Source organism: Marmota marmota, unplaced genomic scaffold, assembly GCF_001458135.2.
Source record: "Marmota marmota marmota unplaced genomic scaffold, marMar, whole genome shotgun sequence".
Classification (NCBI taxonomy): domain Eukaryota; kingdom Metazoa; phylum Chordata; class Mammalia; order Rodentia; family Sciuridae; genus Marmota; species Marmota marmota.
Genome location: NW_026000093.1, coordinates 40,945,378 through 40,955,569, shown reverse-complemented (window position 1 = coordinate 40,955,569; position 10,192 = coordinate 40,945,378). Strand labels below are relative to the sequence as shown.

Genomic DNA, 10,192 nt, shown 5'->3' with positions numbered 1-10,192 from the left:
AACTTTTCCTGGTCCTCTAATTTGCTCATCTACATTTAAAAAAAATAAATATTCAGCAACCCATTTTGAGATGTGTTAAGGTGGAATGGAACTTCTTTCAGCACACACTCGTTTCTTTCCTGGAATGAATGCAATGATAACTTTTATGATACCCACTGGTTCCCAAAGATCAATAAAAAATGTTACTGGTTAATGTTTGACTGAAGGTGAGGGAGAGGCTGGGGAGGCAGAGCAGGGCAGAGGCAGTGTTCTCGGGAGAGCCTCCAGACTGAGCAGGCGTCTCCACAACCGAATGGAAGAAAAGAACTTTTAACCACCATTTTCTTATTTACAGAACGGTAAGTCTTGATACATCTTAATTATGTCAATAACATATTTCTTCAAGAAGGACAAATTAGATTGGCAGGGGGATTGTCAGGCAAATATATTCCTTGAGGTGATCTATGTGACATTGCTAGGAAGACACTCCCAGTGCGACAAGTGGAGCACAGTTGCTTTCTTTTGCAGTTCCTTTTTGTGGGTCTATGTTTTGGAAATTCATTTGACTTAGTTAGACCAAGCTTAGTAGTGGAATTAAAGGGAAAACGGGGTTCTTGGGTTAAACATATATTTACTCTTTGTGATTAACATATAAATGCCTGGACTTACAGTGTTCTGGAGCCCTTATATTCTAGACAAAGGAGGTTAGAGTCTTATTTTTGAAAAGTGTGGCATCTCTCAGATGGGGTCTTTAAAGATTGACCATTCCATCTACTTCTCAGAGAACAAGATTTGATTTGGAATTTGTAGGACTGTTTAGGATGCAGCATGGAAGGAGGTAGAAAGGAGAGAAGTCTTTTAAAGAAAGTACTGGAATAAGAATTAAAGACATCAAGGCAGACCTGCCCTTACTGCGAAAGGAAGGCTGATGGTGCCGGTCAGCTTCAGGTGCTGCATCTGCTGTGTTGGTGGATTGGTATTATCTTGAGATGTTAAATCATGTCCTGCTTATTGGGGGCTTCAAAGTTCCAGTCTTTGCTGGTCTTGTTTATTATGGGCAACTTTCTAGGGAGAAAGACCCTCTGTGGGGTGGGGTGGGGTGGAGGATGCCAAATGGGAGATTGAAAAGGCAATGAATGCATTTCCTGAGATTTTCTTGACTTTATTATTATTTTTTTAAAAGCTTCACTAGTAAGTGAGGCAGTGTTTGAAAGAAGTACATGTTTAAATGATCAGGAAAATGGATGACATTCAGCTCTCACCAGGAAGCAAGATGAGTCGTTTCCTGAGCAAGACTTTACAGTCGATTACGGGGCATGTGGTTTATGAGTCTTCAGGGTTGGTCAGATGAGTCAGGCCAGTTTCATCATGCCCAAAGTGTCAAGCCCAGAGCGGAAGGCTCCATCGCTCTGACTTTTAATTTTTTCATCTGTAAAACCAGATAACCCGCCTAACTAGGTAATTTTGAGAAGTAAAGTAAATTAGGTTGGAAGGTAAAGAATTACCACATTGCTTGGCCATGGTGGACGTTCAATGAGTGCTGGCTCCCTTTTTCATGAGCAAGTTAAGGTCATGACTTGGGTTTAACTGAGAAACTACTGTTTGTTCTGTAGGAGGAAAAAAAAAAATCACTATTGCCACAAACACACATCTTCCATTTTTTTCAAGAAAGTAACTAATGCTATATTAAGGAGACGGGAACCAACAATATAGGAAGAGAATGATATACTGTTGGGTTCTCATAGATATTTAATTAAAACCCAACAGATAAATGCCCTTTTAATGGTTTCCATTTAAATCTTCAGGTGCAATGTGGGTGTGGCATCCTTTGAAACTTACCAAGACGAGCCCTGAAAAAAGTCTGTTGTTTAAGATGAAGGTCACATCTCCAGTACCTTCTTCCTTCTCTTATAAAAGGGAGAAAAAAAAAGATCCTGGTGGGAACTTACACTCTCATTCCATGGTTGAAGGAAATTTCTGGAAGGGAGAGCATGCCCTCACTTTTCTCCATGTCAAGAGAGGTGACTGATAAGGAAAGCTGAGTTTCGTCACCTTCCTTTCTCTGAAGGTCCATAAATGAATGGTATAGGTGCTAATTTACATGGCTAGAATATATAGATTTATTTGCTGCCATAAAATTGCATCCATTCAGAAATCCCTGGTGTTGATTTAGAATGGAGTTAGTTGCTCTGTGGCCTGCTTGCTGACTAAATAAGAAAAGCTATTCTGAATTTTGTTAGGGGAATATCCATCTACCTATTAATTGTGAGAACAAACAGAAATGTTTACCTATGTATAAGAAATATTAACTTAATAAAAGCAGATGTTCACTCAGTGGCTAAGGTATTAATTATATTAGAGCTGATTTTCTTTTTCCACTCAAGCAGTTTGTAACAGACTAAGCTATACTTGATGATTATATGTAGGCAATGCAAGAAAATTATTCTTAAAATATTTTGTAATGCTGACATTTTGAAGTCTTTTATCCTCGGTAGTCTAGTCAATTATTTCTTACCATATTTTAATTACTTTAAAACATCAGCACTTGTAGTTGTTGTGTAAGGGTCAAAGAGAATCAAAATGATAGATTTTTGCTCTTGAAGAATACTTAAAATAAAGATGGGCACCTCCTCCCCTCATGAAGGCTGCCAAGTCCTGTGGTTCCGAGCTTGGTCTTGGTGCTGAGATTGACATCCTCTGTAAACTATTTTCCTACCCTGAAGGATAACAGGATTCGTGTTGTTCAGAGTACTTAATTTAGCAAATTGTCAATAAATATGAAGGGGTTTTTTTTGAGGATTTTAATTAAAAAAAAAAACTAATTCATGATGAGATTTCACAGTGGCATGGCACCTTTTATTAGGTAGAATTAAATTCACTTTTCCTTGCCCTCCTCCTCATCCATCATCAGTTATGATTTAATTATAGAATCACAGCATTAACCTGTTGTACCTGGGCATGACTGTACATTTTTTGCCATTGTAATTCTTGCCTTGGGGTCACCTTGTAAAGGAACTAGTATTACAGCAAGTGGTTTTTGATTTTTTTTTTTTTAAATCCTTCAATGTCTAAACCCTGTGGGATGGAATCTAATTTAGACTTACCTCTACTGAATTGCTAAGGCCAGAAAGTGTGATCTTATTATCTTGACAAAGTGCTCATCTGTGCACTTTATAATACATGAAGAAGCATGGTTTAATACATGAAGAAACACTGTCAAAAATAATTTAGTTGCCTTTTATAAGAAATAGGTGTCCCCTGGTGTAGAGAGGAGGATGGGAGTCACTTTGGGATGATGATCTTCTAGATATGGAGGAAAGAATAGTTCTTCCCCTGCCTCCCACCTAGGGTTTCTGAGGTGTGAACCTGTCTCCCTCAGGGAATTCAATGCTGTCTACAGGCTTAAGATGTCAGAGGGGCACCCGGGCAAAGTGGCCCTCTGTTGCCCATGTTAGAGCCTGCCTTCCCTCTGCTGACTAGTTCAGGGCTGGCACACTCTGAGAGACTCTGCAGAGAGACCCCTTCTTCCCAGTTGACCATCCCTTGCTCAGTTTAGGGGATGTGCTGGGAGAAAGAAAGCTAACCAGGAATAAACAAGACCACATTTCTCAAAATATTCCTTAGAACTCCTTATTCTTTTTTTTTTAAACATAGTTTTTAGTTGTAGTTGGACACAATACCTTTTTTATTTATTTTTATGTGGTGCTGAGGATCGAACCTAGTGCCTCATGTGCCATTGAGCCCCAACCCCAGCTCCTCCTTATTCTTTAATAAGAATAATTATTCTAGCAATTAATATGGCAATTGATCATATAAATTTGAACCATGTTAAGTTTTCCAGGGAAGCCATCTATCCTCCCATGAGGTCATGGGCCCTAGTCATGAACATATTAATAATCATCCCAGTTTTACATATGTATAAAAATTTCACATTCTGAAAGACTTATATATCTATATTGTAAAGTTTAGTGAGAAAAGTGCTCACGTGTGTGTGTGTGTGTGTGTGTGAGAGAGAGAGAGAGGCAGGGGTAGGGATGTCTCTCCCTCCTTTTCTCTCTCGATACTAAAAACACGCCATCCAGCGGCCCACTCCCTCCTCAGGTGGAATAATCAGTCTGAAGTGTGCGGCAGCAGCCCAGATTTTATGCCTGCCTGCTTGCTCCTTGCTTATTAAGAGCCACTTTAATTGCGTCCCTAATTTGTCAAAGTGCAAATTGGTCTGCTCCTCCTGTGGTTTTCTAAACCTTAAGTGATGTAATTGGTGCCTGTGATTTGTGAGTCAGACCAAAAGATGGGCATGATTGATCTGAACACTGCTTGATGAACAATAGTGTGAGCCAGCTTTTAATCTGATTTTTATTCATCTCTGGCCTTGCCTTATAATTTATGCTGCTCTTAGCAATACACAATGCAGATGTAAAATAAATGGCACACAGGATATTTGGTGCTATTCAGTTCTGGTGCTGTTATGAATTCTAGTCACATCCTTTCCTGCCCACACCACCCTATAATATTTGAAAACAAAATTTGCAATCCTCTCCTCCTGTCCCTTCTTTGTTCTTTGGAGCTGCCTGGCTCAACCTCAGCCTTAGATGAATTACTAAAAGTCTTTTATATGAATTATCTTACTGATTCTGGCTCTACTTAAAATTTACCTAGCACTTTTGTTTTTGCAAGGGAGGGGGGTGGTGGAATCAATGTTTGCATATTGAAGTTACTTGTAGGTTTGGAAAACTGGGACCGGAAATTCCTTGTCCTTACTCAGATAAATAGGGAAATTACAAAAGTATCTAAAAATGTCTTAATGTCTCTTGGAAGAATTGGAGCCCAGTTGGAGAATAAATCAAGCTTCAAGTTCCCCAGGGATTCCAGGGGCACTACATGTATAATAGCAGAGTAAACCCCCGCTTTGAGGCCATTCCTGTCCTGAGATAGTTAGCACCTTACTCAGTCAAAACCAAGAGTAGTTTGGCGTATTGGTTTACTAGGGTTGCCATAACAAAATACTATAGAATGAATGGCTTAAATGACAAAAATTTGCTGTCTCAGATCTGGAGCTATAAGTCCAAGATCAATGTGTTTGCAGGGTTGCATCCTTTGAGGGCTGCAGGAAAGATCTCTTCCAGATCTGTTGTCTTGGCTTATAAATATTATCTTCATATTTGCCTCTCTTCTTCCTGTATATATGAGTCTGTCTCTAAATTGTCCCTTTTTATAAGGTCACTAGTCATACTGGATTAGGGCCCGTCCTAATGGCCTCATTTTAACTTTATGTCTGTAAAAACCTTAAGGTCACATTCTGAGGTACTTGGGAGTTTGGACTCCAGCATATGAATTGGGGAGGGGGGTGGTCCATGCTGACATTTGGATTAATTAAAAAAATTGGAGATGCATGAAAGGAAATGAGAGAGAACTTGACACAGAAGTATATTCAGCATAGGGGCAAGAATCCCAGGCTGATGCAGTCTCTGTCTTTGGATAGAGGTGATGTGTGTGTGGGCCCGGGGGAGCCATGTCAGCATATGAAGAGGAGAAACAGCCATGAAGTAAAGAAATTTAGTATTTGTGTCTTTGGAAAGATTTGCCAGGTGAGGTGATACTTGGTATCTTATCAGGATGTTCATACTTTCAGAGGTTGAAGATTATGTAGTTAAGAGCACAGGCATGGGAATGAACATGGCAATGTAACTTTGGGCAAGTCTATTAACTTCTTTGACCTTTATCTTTTGATTTCATTTAAGAGGCAGATTATGATAGTATCTGCTCCTAGGGTTCTTCTGAGAAATTGGTAAGATAATTCACATAAAAGTCTCAGCATGCCGGATGCGATGGCACATATCTATAATCCTAGTAGCTCAGGAGGCTGAGGCAAGAGGATCACAACATTGAGGCCAGCCTCAGCAACTTAGCAAGACCCTGTCTTAAAAATAGAAAAATTTAAAAAGGCTGAAGATGTAGCTCAGTGGTAGAATACCCCTGGGCTCAATTCCTAGTATAGCATTAAAAAAAAAAAGATTCAACACTATGGCAAATGATTTCTGATAAATGTGAGATGCCTTTGTGTTGTGATCCCGGTGGACTCAGTTTCAATGTGCAGGGATTTCCATGTTTTCTGGGCTGCCGTGAATTCAGTGAAGGTACATCCCTGGAGGTCAAGGCCAGCAGCCCTGATTCCACATTTTAAGTTAAGGAAGGCCCTGATCCGTAGTTAAAGCAAGCCGTGGTGGTGATGTCTGGTAGGTGAGGTGTGTCCACATTTTGGGGACTGAGTTTTTCTTTTCAAAATTCCTTTTGAAAAGAGCCTGCTAAGGATATGCTTGGCCTGTCTGATAGTTGCCATAGGAACTGTCTGAAGTTAGTCCTTGCACCTGAGGGAGACACTGATAAATAGCAGAAATTCCAAGCAGATGGTTGGGTCAACTGTTTCAATAGTTCAGATGAAATGTCGCTGAACTCTCTGAAAATCTACTGAGTGGACCTATCGTATATGGATGATTGGTGGTTTTAGACAGCTTCAGTTTCAAATAATGGTTTCCCATCAGCCTCATCATGACCCCAGGTATAGTATTGGTGTATGGTGTCCTTGCAAAGAGGAAGTAAAAGCAAGACTTATTTGAGAGAACAAAGTCCTCCTCAGACATAATCCTAGCATTAGTGTAATTTGCTCTGAATCATTTGGGTAAAGTCTGTGCCTCACCACTTGATTTGGCTGTGATGATGTGCTGTGGAGGCTGATTCTTGAATATTCTCAATGGTGGGCTGCCAGAAGTTGAGCATTGGGAAGAGAGGGGTCCTATAGGGCAACTAAATCTCCCTCCAAGCAAACTTGAGTGCAGGGTGACTTTCTGTTTGACAAACACTGTTCCAAATATTAACCCATTGAATTCCATCACTCTCAATGATAGATGCTGTTATTATTCCTGAATTACAGAGGAGTAAATGGGGCCATGAGGCAGTGGAGGAGCCAGGGCCCAAATGAATAGGTCTAACTCCAGAGTTCACATTCCCACCAACTGCATGGTGTGGTAGATTTGTCCTCAAGTCATGGCACCCCATGCATGGGAGTGGAAACCGATTCTGTTTCCCACTGGAAATCCTCCTGTAATGGGTGAGACTAAATGTAAATGACAAAAGATAAACACATTTCCATTAAAACATTAGTGGCCTGTGGAGCATCGGACTAAAGTAAGGCATTCATTTTATTTGCTTTTCTATCATTCAACCTGTATTTCTTTGAAAGGTTAAAAGTGCTAAAAAACAAAATTGGTTTAAGGATAGATGATATATTTCAACCATTTTTCAACTGTTACCCAGCAAAAAAATGTTTGTATATTTAAAAGAGAAACCAGCTTTCTTATCGATAGTAAAAATGTATGATTGTATTTTATGTCCAATAATGCTTTAAATCTGAAACTAGTTTCCTTTAACATGTTATGTTTTTTGGTGTGTGTGTGTGTGTGTGTGGTGTTGGGGATTGAACCCAGGGCCTTGTGCATGTGAGGCCAGCACTCTACCAACTGAACTATATCCCCAGCCTATTATTCTGAAAGGTCTTAGAGATGAGAACAAATTAATAGGACATCCATCTTAGACAATGACAAGTATTTTTGATTTTAGCAAACATTTGTTGAGGGCTTAATATATTCAAGATATAGTATAAAGAGCTCTAAGAGGTTAAAAAAAAAAAGGCCTCTAGCCTGTAGGATTTTATTTTCTATTAGAGACAGTAATTCCAACATATAAATAAATGATGGAAAATGTGGGTGGAGAAGGGCTTTGGGAAGAAGAGGCTTTTGACTGGAAATCAGGGAAAATTTCAAAGGATTTGAGTCATAGCTCTATGAAGGCAGACCCCAAACTCTTTATTTCGATGTCCCAATTCTTAACATAAGATCTGGCACATACAGGAAGCTTGGTTCAATGTTGTTTGAATAAACGAATAAGTTGGACCTAGATGATAAGGTATGAAGACTAAAAGCAGAGATAAGAAAGGATAATCTCAATCCAAGTTCATTGATCAAGTATCCATTGTCCGTCTTCTCTGTGCCAGGCCTGTGCTAGGTTGGGGAAAGCGGCAAGGGCTGGAGCATGGACCCAGTGGAGCTTTGGGGCAAAGTGCATGGGGTGTATAGCATGGCTGGGTGTGGGAGGGAGTGGCAGATAAGGCTGGGAGAGTTGGGAGCAGCCTGTGAGATCATGAATGCTGAGCAGTTTAAGGAGAAAGATCCCCCGGATGTTTGAGGAGAAGGATCCCCGGATGTGTCAGGATCCCCAGATGTGTTGTTACTGTCTCTTAAAACTTTTTTCTTTGCATCAGGGATTGAACCCAGGGGCACCTAACTACTGAGCCACATGCCCAGCTCTATTTTGTATTTTACTTAGAGATGGGGTCTCACTGAGTTGCTTAGCACCTTGCTGTTGCTGAGGCTGACTTTGAACACACGATCTTCCTGTCTCGGCCTCCCAAGATGCTGGGATTACAGGCCTGCACCACTGTGCCCAGCTCCCTTTTTACTTCTATTAAGCAAATCTTGGTTGATAGCTGATCATGTGCATTGTGGTTCAGTTTGCTAATATTAAAAAAAACTAGTTAAGAGAAATTTATTCATTTATACATATAGTCATCCTAAAGTTTCCATAAGGATTAGTTCCATGATCCCTTTGGATACCAAAATCCAAGTGTGCTCAAATCCCCTTATAAAATGGTACTTGCATATAACCTGTTCATTTTCCCAATACTTGAAATTATCTCTAGGTTACTTAAATACCTAATACAATGTAAATACTATGTAAATAATAATTATACTGTATTGTTTAGAGAATAATGACAAAAAAGTGTGCATGTTTGGTACAGATGCATTTTTCTATGAATATTTTTAATCTGGTTGAACCTGTAGATGTGGAATTTATGGATATGGAAGTATTTCATCTTGTGATATTCTAGGTTCTGGGATTACTTGTAACTTGTTTCCATTTGTCTCCATACCTGTCTTCTTAATTAGAAGTCTATAACAATTAAAAAAAAAAAAAAACCTCTTATGTTTAACAAGTTAGTCTAAAATGATGTTTGCACATGTCAACCAAATTCTTTTGCAAAAACTAATTTTTTTAATATTTATTTTTTAGTTTTCAGTGGAGACAACGTCTTTATTTTTATGTGGTGCTGAGGATCGAACCCAGCGCCCTGCACATGCCAGGCAAGCGCGCTACCGCTTGAGCCGCATCCCCAGCCCCCAAAACTAATTTTTAAACAATCAAGGAATTCATGAATCTAAGAATCTAGAAAGATTTTAATCCTAGCTTTTCCTTAAAATTGCTGTGGAACCTTGGCATAAGATAGATCTATGTAAATATAACTATATATCTATATATATGTATATATGTATGTATCTATATAGATCTATGTAGATATAGATGTCTATATAGCTATTTTATCTGTCTATATCTGTTTATATATATTTACATCTCTGTATGTCTATATCTGTATACATGTAACTATCACACTATAATAGGTTATAGCAGACAGTTGAAAGACGTTTTGAACTTTGCTATCAAGAGAACTGGTGAATCCCAATAATGTTACTTCTTAGCTGTATGTCTTTAGGCAAAAGGTTTAACTTTGAATCTCAATTTCCTCAAAATGAGAATAACAATTCCTAACTCATGTCTGTGAGAAAATTGTAAGAACACATATTTGTTAAGCAATTGCTAGGTGTTTTGAGGAAACTGAGTCACTGATCAATGAAGTTGTACACTCATGGCCAAAGCAGAGCTGGGTTGTAGCCTGGACTATCTGGCTCTGAGCCTCCCTTCTGTACCACTCAGTTAGATCTTTTTTTTTCGGGGGAGGGGGTATGGGGGTTGAACTCGGGAACTCTACCACTGAGCCACATCCCCAGCCCTATTTTGTATTTTATTTAGAGACAGGGTCTCAGAGTTGCTTAGTGCCTTGCTTTTTGCTGAGGCTGGCTTTGAACTCGCTATCTTCCTGCCTCAGCCTCCAGAGCCATTGGGATTACAGGTGTGTGCCTCCACACCAGGCCTGTTAGACCGTTTTTAAAGTTCTCTCCACAAATTTACCTCATAGGTAATCATAATAAATGCTCATTTTTTTAATCTCCCAGGGCATTTGTGAGACTAAATTGGGATAGCACTATAACCTTTTTAAAGTTAAAATACCAGCTACAGAAATGTAAAAGCATTTACTACTTTT

General features: G+C 39.3%; 1 protein-coding gene across 1 annotated transcript in view; it reads left to right on the top strand.

The window, feature by feature from the left end:
- Positions 1–229: 229 nt before the first annotated feature.
- Positions 230–10,192, top strand: part of Cdh17 (cadherin 17) — a 64,379-nt gene continuing 54,416 nt past the window's right edge. The window contains exon 1 of the mRNA XM_048782800.1: positions 230–338. The gene's annotated coding sequence lies outside the window, so the exon portion shown is untranslated. The remainder of the gene's footprint in view (positions 339–10,192) is intronic.